This window comes from Chenopodium quinoa, unplaced genomic scaffold (assembly GCF_001683475.1).
Source record: "Chenopodium quinoa cultivar QQ74 unplaced genomic scaffold, ASM168347v1, whole genome shotgun sequence".
In the NCBI taxonomy this organism is placed as follows: domain Eukaryota; kingdom Viridiplantae; phylum Streptophyta; class Magnoliopsida; order Caryophyllales; family Amaranthaceae; genus Chenopodium; species Chenopodium quinoa.
The window spans coordinates 4,476,476-4,492,262 of NW_018742951.1; positions in this window are offsets into that span (position 1 = coordinate 4,476,476).

Below are 15,787 nucleotides of genomic sequence, written 5' to 3' on the forward strand. Positions count from 1 at the left end.
CCAAGCTTAATTTAATTTGTATTCATAACGGATCAAAATGACCCCTAAAACCTTACCCGAGCAATTTTCGTCACAAAAATCGAGAAAAAAATGTTATTTTTATTAATTAAAATAAATGATTATAAGGAACCAATCATAACATGACACATGTCATGATTAATCCTAATGACTAATGGAATTAACGACCGTTAGCCATTAAGCGCGTTTGGTGAATTTTTGAAAAGCTCAATGGCATATGTTGAATTTGTGAAAACTTGATGGCATTTGGTGAATTTTCAAAGAACTTAGTGGCATTTGATGAAATCGCCGTAAATTAAAAATTATAATTAAAAATATGTTCTTCATTGTTTTTTATTGATTTTCATATTCTTCATCTTAAATCAAAGTGATTTATGAAATTTAATCAATTTTGTTCATTAATTCGTCCATGATTCCATATTTTATTTCGATTGACCCATTTCGTTCATCAATTCATTCAAAGCGTTTCATTTTTTCAATTTTCAATATATATTTAAGAATTTTCTCTTCAAAATTTCAAGAACATACAATAAATGAATAATCCTTAGCTAACAAAGAATAAGCCGTATAGATATTTTAGTGTTTCATGGTGGTCGGTGTTATAGAGATTTTGTGTCAAATAGTGGTTGGGCAATTGGAGAAGACAACCGACCACTAGTTTTGATCCGTAAATTTCTATTTAATTTTCTCGAACCTATAATGAATTTAACGATTTACTATAAGTTTTAAATATGACATTCTCATATTTTGGACTTGACCAACTATTATAAGAACTCGATATATATGTTGTTGGAAAATAAATAATGGAAGCGCATGGCCAAACCTCAATGCATGTTCTCTAGGTTTGATATCATTGATCACATATATGTCTATTACTAGTTAGAATCTCGTGCGATGCACGAATTTTATAAAATTATATAATGAACTATAACATTAATTTAACAATTATATATTAACAAAGAATTACCTACATTTATAAAATTTAAAAAAATATTAATTTTTGTTTTATCTATATAGACATCAATTTTTTTTATTATTTTTTTTTACAATGATGCAGGTAAAGACTATTGATGTGTTAGACTTAATAAATATAAAGAAAAAAAATTAGGAGTTATAAATTATTTAGAACCCATGCTATATACCCTATCCCGTCTCTATTTTGTTAACATAGTTTGACATACACATTAGTTTATGCAAGTTTAATTAACTTATTAAACTTTATTTTTCTATATAAAAAAAATCAAATTTTTAATTGTGGATGCAATATGGCTTTTTATAAATAAATTGATTTGTTTCAAATATATATATATATATATATATATATATATATATATATATAATCAAATATTTAAAATAAGTGAATCGTAGGTTTTTGTTATAATATGTAAGTAAGGTGAGGAAAATAATGAAACATCAAATACTATTTTTTAAAAAAAATTTAGCATGAGATTATTATAAAAGTAAGACCTTTCCTAATAGCATGAGAATATTATAGAAATCTTGTAGAATATTACAAAAATTACTTAATATAAAATATATACATATAAAAATATTTCATTAGAATACTTTTCATAAAGAATTGACAAAATTAAAAAAAAATAAAAAAGGAAAGAAAAAATGGAGGGAAAATTTTTAACCAGTAAATGACATGTGTCATCACTGGTTTCGCTTTTAGTATTAAGTTATTGATTGTGGTTCACGTTAAATTAATTCTCTATTATTGAGAGTGAGGGATTGCTCAACTGGTTAGAGCTCCCCTCCCGATTCCAAAAGATCTTGGGATCGATTCTCATCACCTGTCCTTGTGGCTCTCTAAACACCAAAAAAAATAATTAATTCTCTATTAAATAAACAACATTATGAAGAATTATGTTTTCGTCAAGTGCAATTACTAGATATATATTGGATCGAATTATGGAGATAATTTAGTTTTTCTTTTGGGTTTTCTTATATTATAACTAGAGGTGTTAACAATGTTTAGGCTAGGTTAATATAGGCCAAAGTCCATAAGAATGGATCATGTAAGGTCATACTATGAGGTCTAGATTGAACATAAGAGGAAAAGCACATATATATTGGCCGATTATGCATGTTGTCGACCACAATACTTGTGATAATGGTGACTTCCTTGCTACTTCCATATGCTTGATAGAATTGAGGAAGGTAAATTTACTTGTGTGGTTCTCATAATTTCGGTGGAAGCTGACTATGTTTTTGCTAAAGGTTTACCTTTGTCTTTAGATGTAGGATATAGAATTTATCTTAGGGGTAACTTAAATACTTAAATTAATTTAAAATTTTTTGACCACATTACGGGATGAAAAGCATGCATAAGGGTAAAATTAGGGATGACAATACACTTAATGTTTTTAAATGTTGATTAAGTGGAACATTGGAACAATAGAATTTATTATGTTGATTAAACCAAAAGCATGCATAAGGGTAAAATTAGGGATGACAATGATTTTTTTTTTTTTTAAAAATCACTTATTGTTTTTAAATATTATTAAACTATCCTATTACTCGGAGGCCTGTATTTGACTTAGGGCAACCGGGGCGGCTGCCAGGGCCCACAGAAAATAAGAGCCCCAATTTTGTTAAATCTAAGTTATTAATAGAATATAGTTATAATGGATTGGGTTGCATATAGTATTATTGTTGTGAGCGTGGCTTGATGGTTGTTTTATTTTGTGAATTTCTCATTTTTCTCACCAGTCATGAGTTCGAGGATCCTTAGCTTCTTTTTTAGTATTCTTCTTATTCTCTCTTTTTTTTAAAGGGTGATTTCCTTTCTCTCGTTATTTTTTTTTTATTTTTTTTTGGGTGATTTCTTCCAACAGAAAAAGGTTTTTAATTCTTTCTTCTTGGACTTATTTATTATCTTAATCAAGAATATATTTTTTAATATATTTTTTCTATCCTTATTTCATACAAGTATTTCACTATGTATATACAATACGGAGTATTACGATATTACCTATCAAATTTCATTTAACTTAATTAAACAATTATTAATTAACTAGCGGAGAACATTTAATAAGTATATATATTCTATAACATTTTTTTTACTAAATATATGCTATAATATAACAAAATGTTATTTCGTATTTTTTGCTTATATATATAGTTCGTTTTTTTTTTTTTTTTATGATTTGTTATTATATTACGACTAGATATAATTAGATTATTTGTTCCAAGTAATAAAAAGAAATTTCCTCCTACGTAGAAAAAAAATACATACTATTAAATTTATAAGGCTCTAATATTTGCCCAAAAAAAATACATAAATAATTTATATAGGGCCTCAATATATTAGTTCACCCTAGGCCTCTGAAATCTCAGAAACGGCCCTGATTACTTGTGTGACTATACATGTAGATACTTAAACAATCTTGCTACACATTGCATATCAAAATAAACATCATATAAAAAATGATACATTAAAAAAACATACTAATAAACACACGACAATTGACTTGATGAGAGTAGGAGCTAGGAGTTGTTTGACTTGGAGCCTTTGGAGGTGTGGCGGCTGTAGTTTATCTGGAGTTAGGTTCTTTAGGTTTTTTTTTCATCTGATTCTTTAGATTAGATGACTTATGACTTATGTAATTATTTTAAAAAAATATCTACGGGTCTATGGGTTGGATCTGGGTCGGGTTTAGACCCAAACCCATTGCACTTAGACCCAAATATGACCCAGACACATTTAGGACCCATCCTAAAATATAGGTCGTGTTTAACTGGGTCTAGGTCGAGTCCTAGACCAATTGTCATCTCTAGGTAATATACGAGATATATGGATGGGCATGACTCGCATGAGTCATTCTTGATTAGGGGATTTTTCCCCACCAATCACCATCTGACAAGTGGACCAATCAGGTTCCGCCATGTGTCCGTCACATGGGCCAATAGGAGCCTGCCACGTGTCAAGCAATGATCCGTCCACTATGGACCAATTACGACACGACACGTGTCCTTCCCATGACACCTGGGATAATCGGTCACCAAGGCCCAACTTCCGAGGGAAGCCCAATCAGCCCAAGGTTAACCTAAACCTAGATTGGCACGTTTCCCGAGATAATAAATACCTCCCTTAATCCTCATTAAGAGAGGGAATGCAGATTACACACATTAAACTCTCTCACCTAGAGAGACCCAATCACTTTAATTTCCGCATTAATTACTCCTTAATCAAGTACTAACTTGACCGTCGGAGGCGGATCTCCAATCATCCGGAGCATCCGTTTGTTTTGCAGGTACAGGCGTCCGGTTCCAGTCTCGTAATTGTAATTCTCCCGCAGGACATCAGAAAACCCCGAAACATTTTGGCGCCGTCTGTGGGGAGAGTACTTCTGAGATGGCATCCACGTTTGTACTGACTCCTGAAGAGAGACGTCCCCTGGACGACCCTCTAGTTCAGTCGGACCACGATACTGAGAATGAATTTGAAGTTGAAGCTCACACAGCTTCAGACGGGACCCTAAGGGCCCGACGTACCCGTCATACCAAAAGGAGGGAACGGGAACATCTTCATACAGGAAGCGAGCCAGCAGGCGCACCGCCTGTTCGGCAACAGCCGACTGATGGGTCTGCTCCCATCACAAGGAACGAACTCATGACCTTCATGAGGGACTTCAAGGGAGAAATTCAAGAGTTGATCAACAAGAAGCCGCCTGCTCTGGACAAGGAGCAGTCGGCTAAGAAACCCTCCACTTCACAGAAGAGGAAGCCAGTTCAAGGGCGAGAGGCGACCCCTCATCCTAAATCTAGGAAGCGGGAGCCACCTGCCCTTGATTTCACAAAATACCGTTTTCCTACTCCAGGAAATAGGAAACTTGTTCGTCATATTGAGGCGGACGGGTCGAGGAAAACATACACAGACGCTCGGCTACTGCTAGAGCAGAAGAAGAGTGACCGATTGTCAGAGTCGGCCTCTACTTCAAACTTCCAAGACAGTCTGCGAAATACCTCGATGAGGCGTACTCAGTCGTATCATGAGAGTCAGTCAGGCGGCACCTCCCGTCAGTCCGGCTATCATAGCGACCAGGCGGTACCAAACTTACCGTTTGTACCGCAACAACAATATTTTTTACAGCCACCTCCGTTTGGTGGACATGCAGCAAAAAACGTCCAACCTATGGACTGGCAGCTACGGTTGCTTAGACTTGGCGAACAGCCGTCGGCCTTCTCCAAGGAAATTAATGAAGCCGCTCAGCCGGCCAAAGTGAAAAATGTATTAGTAGGCGCCTATGACGGCACTACTAACCTAGAAGACCATCTGATGGCATTCACCAACCTGATGTACCTTCAAGGGTTGGATGATCCCACTTGGTGCAAGTGTTTCCCAGCGACTCTCAAAGGAATCGCACAACAATGGTTCGGCAACCTGCCGACTGGTTGTGTAAATAGCTTCAAGACGCTTGCTTACTTATTCACCTCCAACTTCGCCATGAACATCCCTGCGAAGAAGACGACCCTTGATTTAGGAACAATTCAGCAGGGCGAGAAGGAGGGGCTTCGTTCTTACATCAGGCGGTTTAACCTGATGAAAATACAGATTCAAGGGTTACCGGATGAAGTAGCCTATACTGACTTTTTCAGAGGTCTCAAAGACGGGTCGACCTTCAAATTTGATTTGGTCCGAAAGAGGGTGGCGACTCTTCAAGAGGCCTTGATTGAAGCGGAAGCTTATATACAGGCGACTGATCTTTGTAGTACGGTAAAACAGTCAGACGGAAGAAGGTCCGACAAAAGAGAAGGACGACAGAAACAGTCGTCAAACAAAGACAAGAAGAGAAAAGAGGTCTGGGCGGCTGATTCCTCTAAACAGCCGGCCCAGAAAAAGAAAAAAGAATTCAAACCATACTCCCCAAAGTATGCGTTTAACAAGGATAGCCAATTTATCCTAAAGGAAATCAAGGGACGGATCTCAATTGAGAAGCCGGTCCCCATGAAGGGTTCTGCAAACAACCGGAACCAAGAAAAATTTTGTGATTATCATGAAGATGTTGGTCATCACACCAATGAATGCATCAGTCTCATGCGGTATCTGGACCGCCTGGCTGAGCAAGGTGATCTTGACACTTATGTCAAGAAATCTACGGGGAACACTTCCTCGAAAAAGCAGTCGGCCAAAAAGAATCAACAAGCCGACAGTTCCGATACAGATGATGCAGTCGTCTACACCATTGCAGGCGGCTTCTCAGGAGGCGGCCCCACTATTAAGGGCAACAAAGGCAATATCAGACGGTTAGATGTAAATTCCGTTCACCAAGAACGGCCCTCCAAATATTCATTTCCTGAGATTGTCATCACTAAAGAAGATCTAGGAGGGGTAAGAGGGCCGCATGACGACCCTATCGTTATTGAATGTAAAGTGGCCAACCAGAGAGTAGGTCGAATCCTCATAGATACCGGAAGCTCCTCAAATCTCATCAGTAGCAAATGTCTGTCGAAACTAAAATATCAGACTGATTGCATACATCCGGCATCCCACCCTTTAGTAGGGTTTGGAGGAGGAGTCGTCCACCCAGTGGGACGAGTGGATTTACCCATCCGCCTGGGCGAAAAAGGGGAAGGACGACACATGGTAGTCCGGTTCCTGGTAGTAGAAGAACTCTCGGCCTACAACATGATTCTGGGACGACCAACCCTGAATAATTCCAAGGCTGTTATAATCCCATCTCTTATGTTGCTCAAGTTTGAGAGGGATAATGGAACAGTCGGGTCCCTAAGGGGAGATCAGAGGATGGCCCGAGAGTGCTATCTCTCGGATGTCAAGCCCACTGTTATGGCCACTATGTCGAGCGGTGGAAAAATAGACCTTGACAATGTCAAGGGAAGTGCGCCTGTTCAAGAAGCAGGCGGCAAGAAGAGAAAGGCATCCCAGACAGGGGCCGCAAGAAAAGACAGAAAATAGCAATCATTGGCAGAGGAGCGGTCGGATGAATTCCGCCCTCAGCCAGCTGGTGAGCATACGGACCTGATGTTAGATGACTCGCGTCCTGACAGAACAATCAAGGTTGGGACGACTGCTCTAAGGGACCTAGGTGACGACTTTCACAAACTATTGAAAGAATACAAGGACATCTTTGCATTCGAAGTCCATGAAATGCCAGACATTAGTCCTGATCTGGCGGTACATAAACTGGCCGTGGATCCGAAAAAGAAGTCGGTACGGCAGAAAAAGCGGAACCATGGCGAAGAAAGAAGTCAGGCGGCAGCCGCCGAAGTTAAAAAATTACTTGATGCAGGGTTCATTCGGCAATGTTACTTCCCAGACTGGGTTGCAAATGTGGTGCTTGTTAAAAAGCCGAATGGCACCTGGAAAATGTGTGTAGACTACACAGACTTAAACAAGGCGTGCCCCAAAGACAGTTACCCTCTGCCTAAAATTGATAACCTGGTCGACTCAACAGCCGGCCATGCTTTGATGAGCTTTATGGACGCCTACTCTAGTTTCCATCAAATTCCTTTATGGGAGAAAGATCAGGGGAAGACGGCCTTCGTCACTGATCAGGGGTTATACTGTTACACGGTCATGCCGTTTGGTCTTAAGAATGCCCCGGCCACTTTCCAGCGAATGATAAACACTGTGTTCTTTGATCAGATTGGGAGAAATGTCGAGGCATATATTGATGATATGATTGTCAAGTCTAAACTTCAGAAAGATCATCTGTCGGACCTCCGAGAAACTTTCGCCACACTCAGGTGGCACCATGTCATGCTCAATCCCAAGAAATGTGTCTTTGGAGTTGAGTCTGGGAAATTTCTCGGATTCCTTATCAATCAGAGAGGAATAGAGGCGAACCCTGAGAAGGTGCAGGCGGTCATCGACATGCAGTCGCCTCGTACCATCCGAGAGGTTCAAAAGTTAACAGGTTGTCTGGCGGCCTTGGGAAGATTTCTAAGCCGATCAGGCGACAAATGCCTATACTTTTTCCAGGAAATTAAGAAAAAGGCAAGGTTTGAATGGGGGCCGGATGCTGAGGCGGCCTTCCAGAAATTGAAAGTTCACTTGCATTCCTTGCCGAGGCTGGTCAGCCCTTTACCCAAAGAAGTACTCTACATGTACTTGGCCGTCTCTGATCATGCGTTAAGCGCTGTTCTCCTTGCTGAAAGAGACGGCTGTCAGCTCCCGGTCTACTTTGTCAGTCACGTACTGAAAAATGCCGAGTTGAGGTATCCCTTAGTGGAGAAATTTGGTCTTGCACTCTTCATGGCTGTTAAAAAGTTGAAGCCCTACTTTTTGGCACATGCAGTCGTCGTGTATACAGACCAACCTATCAAGCGGCCACTGACCATCATGGAGTCGTCAGGCCGAATGATCAAATGGGCCACAGAAATACAGAGCCTCGAAGTCACTTTCGAGCCTAGAAAAGCAGTGAAGGGGCAAGCCTTTGTTGACTTTATTGTTGAGATGACTCGTCCTCTTGACTCTCAAGTTACAGACCAAGTCTGGAAGGTATATGTGGACGGAAGCTCTACTTCAAATGGTTGTGGAGCAGGCGTCATATGTCAGTCGCCAGAAGGCGACAGGTACGAGTATGCTCTACGCTTCAGTTTTCAGGCCTCAAACAATGAGGCAGAATATGAAGCTTTACTAGCCGAAATCCGCATGTGCAAGGCGGCAGGGGTAAGAAAGATAGACGCCTGTTCCGATTCACAATTGATAGTGAGTCAGTACAATGGAGAATACGAAGCAACCCATCCGGCCATGATCAAGTATTTACAGGCGGTCCGACAAGCAGTCAGCTCCCTTGAGGATTTCCATCTGACCCAAGTGCCGAGATCAGAAAACAACCAGGCGGATGCACTGTCAAAATTAGCATCATCCGCCTCCTGTGATACCCCTCGAACTGTTTTTTGGGAAGTAATGGAGAAGAGAAGCATCGAGGAAGACCCTATTGGAATCCTAGACAGAAGCTCAACCTGGATGGATCCAATCAGGGCATATCTGACAAACGGTACCTTGCCGGATGATCATCAACAGGCGGCAGCACTGAAAAAACGAGCAACCAGTTTTGAAATAATAAAGGGAGAACTTCACAAAAGGGGGTACCTTCAACCCTTCTTAAAGTGTGTTACTCCAGAAAAGGGACGAGAGATACTAGATGATCTTCACTCTAGTTACTGTGCTTCCCATATAGGCGGTAGGACGCTTGCTCAACGGGCAAGGCGGCAGGGCTACTTTTGGCCTACTTTAGAAGCAGATGCAATGGAGGTGGTGAAAAAATGTGACAAGTGCCAAAGGTTTGGCAAGCTAATTTACCGTCCGGCTACTGACCTCACTACCATTCATAGCCCACTACCGTTTGCTAAGTGGGGCATGGATATTCTGGGTCCATATACGTCTGCTACAGGCGGAAGGAGGTACATACTTGTTGCCGTCGACTACTTCACTAAATGGGTAGAGGCGGAGGCTGTAAAGGGAATCAAGACGAAGGATGTAATTTCATTCATTTGGAAAAATGTCATCACTCGGTTCGGGGTTCCCATGTCTATGGTTTTTGATAATGGTCCCCAATTTGAGACGCCTGTTCTCAAAAGCTGGTTGGGTGACCAAGGAATTACACACTACTTTGCATCTGTCGGCCGTCCACAAGCAAACGGCCAGGTAGAAGCCTTTAATAAAATCATCTCAGACGGTCTCAAGAAAAAGATTGAACGAGCAGGCGGCCTATGGGCGGATGAATTACCACATGTTCTCTGGGCCATTAGGAAGACTGAAAAAGGGGCGACTGGAGAAACTCCATTCCTCCTAACTTATGGTGCGGAAGCTGTTCTTCCAATAGAACACTACGAGCCGACTCTTCGAGTAATGTTATATGACGAAGAGGCAAACTGGGAAGCCATGCGCCTGGCATTAGACTCACTTCCTGAAAGAAAGGGCAATGCTGTCTTGCGCCATGAAATTTACCGCCTGAGAATGACTAGATCATACAACAAAAAAGTACACAGGCGTCCACTCAAAGTAGGGGACTTTGTACTTAGAAAAATGGAAGCAGTTGGAAGGGCTAATGAGTCTGGCAAACTAACTCCCAACTGGGAAGGACCCTACCGAATCTGTGAAGAGGTCAGGGACGGTACCTACCGTCTGGGAACACCAGACGGACAACCGTTGCCTCGAACTTGGAATGTAGATAATCTTAAGAAATATTTCTTTTGAATGATGTAAATAGTCAAGGGCTACTTAATAAAAGTTTGCATACTTAATATTCAATTTTGTACTAAGAGGGGCACGCCTACTAACAAACAGTCGGCTACTCTCCATACTCAGTTTTTATTCTTACTTAAGAGGGGCAGGCCGCCTATACATTTACAGTCGCCTACTCTCCATTGAGTATTTCACTTTATCATCGGAGGGGCATGCCGTCTGTACCTTTATAGTCGGCTACTCTCCATTAAGTATTTTACTCTATCTTCAGAGGGGCATGCCTCCTGTACCTTTACAGTCGGCTACTCTCCATTGAATATTTTACTCTATCACCATAAGGGCATGCCGTCTGGACTTATAGTCGGCTACTCTCCATAGAAGAGGGCCGACTGGTTCCAAAGCACACAGCCACCCTCCTCTTACTTAGCACCTACGTTCACCAAGAACTAACCAAGGCCACAAGCCGAATGATTAGTCCAGGCGCCAAGCCAACTGATCCAATCTTCAAAACTAATACGACTTGTCCCAACATCATAGCAGGCGTCCGGCGGCATCCCTCCGGATGAAATTCGTCGCAGAGAGCAGCTCCCTTTTGGGTGGAACATTGCTCTATAAACTAATTACACGACACCTATACGACTGTCCCCAAGGGAAAACACGTAGCCGTTTTTGAGACAAGGATAACTCTATCACTAACCAAACCAGTGAAGCAGTTGGCATCTGAGTCAGATGACCGCCTGTATTACTTGGGATAAATGCAGGGGGTACCTCTTGAGTTAATAGCCAACAAACATTGGCGAATCAAAAGGTTCAGCCGGCCTCCGCCGCCTGGTACCTTTACTACTCAAGCAGGAGTGACGGCAACTAAGTAACACCAAAGTTAACTCATAGTCACTCTCTCAAAATTAGAATGGAGCCTAAAAGGTATGAGTCGTCCGCCTGTTTTTAGCAAACAGGGGCTCTCAACCACTACTCCTGCTAAGTTAACAACCTATGAGTTAAAAGCCAAAAAACATTGGCGAATAAAGGGGAACAACCGGTACCCACCGCTTGATACCTCTACTACTCAGTTACTTGGCGATTAGGTAACAATCATGTTTACTTGGTCACTCCCTATAAATTTTAGTTTGAAACTAAAAAGGTGTAATACAGTCGGCCCAGACGGCCTAAAGTCTCTAGCCTAAAAACATGACAAGTAGGAAACCACTTTCCTACTTGGTTAATTTTACAAAGGACAGAACCGCCTGCTTAAAGGGGATCCAGTCTTTAAGATGGTTCGAATACCGATTGGATAAATGGCCGACTGATCGTCTAGCCTGGAAACAGACAACCAGTCGTCCAGGGGCATAGGCGGCGTGACTAACTATCCGTACCTGTCTGCAACTATCGGCCATGTAAAACAGTCGGTATAGTGTACAATTGGATATCAGAATATTCAATACTTAAACAAATTTGAAGAAAAATTCATTAAAGAAGCCGGTCATTAAAGACCGGCAAAATATTCAGAGCCCCGGCCCCCTGGCCGGGTAAATACAAACAAACGGCACGCAGGTCGTGGAAAGAAGACATAAAGCTTAAGAAGGGGGCAGATCTTCAATATTAGCAGTTGCCGCCTGGTCAGCACTCTTCTTGCTGGACTCGGCTTCAGCTGCATCCTTCTTTGATGCATTACCCCCAAGCGGCACAAGCGCCACTACCGGCTGCTCCTCCTCCTCCAACGCCTCTTCCTCAGCAGCCGCCAGGATCTCTTGATTATATCTATCAGAACACTGGCGGTACGTTTTTTCCCATGAGGCAAAGTCGGCATTGGGGAAGAGGCGGCCCCAAGTCATCCGCTGGATTTTAGCAGAGTCTTCCATCATCTCCCGGACCAGCTCTTTCTTTTCTTGCTCGGCCTTTTCCGAGAGCTCCTGAGTAAGACTCTTCTCCTGGTTCACCAGGCGTACCTTTACGCTCGCCAAGGATTTCTCCAAGGTTTCGTATGAGGACATCTTTTGGCGAAGAGGTCTCAGCTCGGCTTTGAGGTTGTTGATGGTCGCCTCCAGCTCGCTATTCCTCTTCTGGGCCGCCTCTAACTGAGCCCGGATAGCGGCGGTAGCCTGCGCCTGATAATAAAGAATATCAATGGTCAGAACTTCATTTTGGGCAATTTGAAACATTGCCTTATCACAGTCAGAGGCGGCCATAGCTTTTGCAGCCTTTACCTCTTTGTTCTTCCGGTCAAGCGGCTTGCGAAGGCCGTTCACTCGGAGCAGGGCCTAAGTAAAAAGGGGAACAGGCGTCAGTTTCCAAACAAAAAAGAAAACAGGCGTCTTGGAATTCAAATACTCAAAAATATGCTAAGTATACCTCAGCAAGGACCCCTGCGATCCCGTCTAGGTCAAGGGTGCCGACACCCCTGACCGCCTCCCTTTCAGCTGGAGGAACGGCCTTGATCATAGACTTGGCCACCTCGACCAAGTCAGGCTCCTGAGTGCCGGCTGCATCAAGCATAAACAAACGGATTAGACCTAGTAAAGAAGGGAGCAAGTCTAAAATTTACAAGGATAATTTCATACTTCTAGGTGGCCTAGCTGGAGTTTTAGAAGAAGTGGTCGGCTGCTTCTCAGCCGCCACATGTTTCCTGGCAGAACCAGGAGAGCTCGCAACAGTCGTCCTCCGGGCCTTGGGGTCCGGCTGTTGGGAAGAAGAAGCTCTTGGAGCGCCCGTCTAAAAAAGAAGAAAAGAGTCAGTATATGCATAAACACAACTCCAAAAAAAGGGTGAAAGGTTCGAAGCCCACCAGGGGTGCCCCCTTGTTGGGGGAGTCGGTTGAAGACTGTTGCATGATGGAGGCCCGCAACATGGCCGCCGCAGTCTTGGAGGCGGTAATTTTGCTCATGGCGTCCGCTGCAAAAACAAATAGCAAAGTTAATAAAAGTCATAACACGAAATGCATGGAACAACAGAGTATTCGACAGGCCGGCTACCTCTTGAGCACCGACTGCTGAGGCCACAGGCGGCCAAAAAGTACTCGTCGTAGAGCCATTTGAAGCTCGGGACGCAGTGCAGGGGTACTTGCTCTCGTACCCCTGAAGTAGAGTTTACCTTTGACTCTACTTTGAAGAGTCCTTTATCTAGGATCTCTTTTTTAGCCTTGGGGGGAACAGGCGGCATGCTGTGGCCGCCTGCAAGAAGGGGCGGATTCCTGTTCCACCTGTTGAAGCGCTTGTTCAGCTCTGTGTCTGAACTCTCAATAATAAGGAAGGTGCTCCGCCAGTCCTTCCATTTGTTTGCTTTACCTCTCGTCATGAGGTAGCCCTTGTGGCTCGTCAATTGATACCAGCCGGTACCGCCTGCCTTAGGGGTCCGGCTGAGGTAGTTCATGTGGGCGAAAGCCTCGAAGTTCGGCTCCACCCCGTGCAGTTCGCACCCGGCCACATAGCCGAGTACGTTGACCCAGGAGTTCGGGGCTAACTGCCATAACCCCAACTCATACCCATCCAAGATCCGCTGAACAGCCGGATGTAGTGGGAAGCGCAGCCCAGCCTTGATGGCCGCCTCGTAGCAGCCAAAGCAGGCGCCATCATAACTGGTACCAGCCGGCCAGACGACTGTATCTTCTGGATCCGGCACGAACACTAAAAAGTCGGGGCCCATTGTGTGGTTTGCGATAAAGCTCTCCACTTTCTCTTGCATGGCTGTGATCCGGCCCCGAGGTACCGTGCAGTAGTAGGGGGTATTTTGCTCTCGGTGAGAGGCGGATGGCTCCGCCCAATCGTCCCCCTTCTCAACTGCGTGAGAAAGCCTCGCCTCTTGTAGGCGACTGTTTTTCTCTTCTGTGTCCAGAGAAGCATGGCCAGAAGAGCTAGACTCGGAATCGTCCTCTGACGAGTCCGAAGAGGACGACTCCTCCCCTCTCCCGGAGGGGCCCGCCTCCTCTCCTTTAAAAGGAGCAGGAGAGAATGTAGAATTGTCAACTGTAAAATGGGAAGGGGTCACTTTGACTCCTCCCTCAGAACTGCCGGCTTTCAAGCCGCTTTGTTTCACTTCCACATCTAGCGCCTGGTCAGATGTTTCACTAATCGGCACCCTGTGGGAGGAGCCGTCTGAGTTTGAGATCCTGGCAGTATTTTTTGTTCTAGCCATCATGCTCTGCATAGACACAGATACAGTCGAACTTTGTAGAAAGGGAAAAGATGGGTCCAGAAAAGGGCAGGCGGCACTCCTAGTCCTAGATTCAGCCGTCCCCGGTGACCGGTTGATCACTAACCTAGGTCGTGTCGTGTGCTTCCGTGGTTCCATTTAAAAAAAAAAAGAATAAAGTAAAGAGAAAATTAAGAGTAAGAGAACCGACGGTTACCTGAACGAGTGACGATTGATGAAGTTCTGAAAATCCTTTGCAGTCGGCTTGTCAGAGCAGGCGGTAGGCAGAAAGGGTCCAAAATGTCAGAGCAAGTTCAGGGGTCCGAATGTTCTCTCACAAAGTTTTCAAGTGTGAAAATGACCGAAGTCAACACTCCTTTATATAAGCGAAGTGAGAAGGCGAAGGGTCATTTCCAGAATTTAAAATTTTGGCGGGAGAATCTCTCGGCCTCTCGCCGAGTGACACCTGTAGCAGGCCGTCGCCTGTTACAGGGTGATACCTGTCACAGGTAACACGCGACCAGTCACGTGCCACCTGTGAGGGGCAAATGATTAGGGGATTTTTCCCCACCAATCACCATCTGACAAGTGGACCAATCAGGTTCCGCCATGTGTCCGTCACATGGGCCAATAGGAGCCTGCCACGTGTCAAGCAATGATCCGTCCACTATGGACCAATTACGACACGACACGTGTCCTTCCCATGACACCTGGGATAACCGGTCACCAAGGCCCAACTTCCGAGGGAAGCCCAATCAGCCCAAGGTTAACCTAAACCTAGATTGGCACGTTTCCCGAGGTTATAAATACCTCCCTTAATCCTCATTAAGAGAGGGAACGCAGATTACACACATTAAACTCTCTCACCTAGAGAGACCCAATCACTTTAATTTCCGCATTAATTACTCCTTAATCAAGTACTAACTTGACCGTCGGAGGCGGATCTCCAATCATCCGGAGCATCCGTTTGTTTTGCAGGTACAGGCGTCCGGTTCCAGTCTCGGAATTGTAACTCTCCCGCAGGACATCAGAAAACCCCGAAACAATTCTAATTTAAAAGGTAAAATATGTAAAGGACATAAACCCTTTTATATCTTTAAATTAAATTTTTTTTTATTCAACATTGAATTAAAATTGTGATACGCAATACCATGATACACATTATTGTGAATGAATAATCAAATAATCTTTTAAAAAGATCATTATTATGCATTAAGCTAACTTTGATTTCAATTTTGTGATATTTAATATTTGAACTATCAAAACCGTGCCATTGTACAGGCACTATACTAGTTCTATATATACTAGTTTTTATGCAAGCAATGAGTGGGTGACTTTTAGCATGCATCTAAGTAAGCTAGCTTTTTTTTTAAAAAAAAAAAAAAAAATCAAAATTGTAAAAATGTCTGCTTGATCAATCTTTTTTTTTTTCAATAACTAATAGATATATGCACCTTTGTGGCTTTCATCATAAATGACTAATTT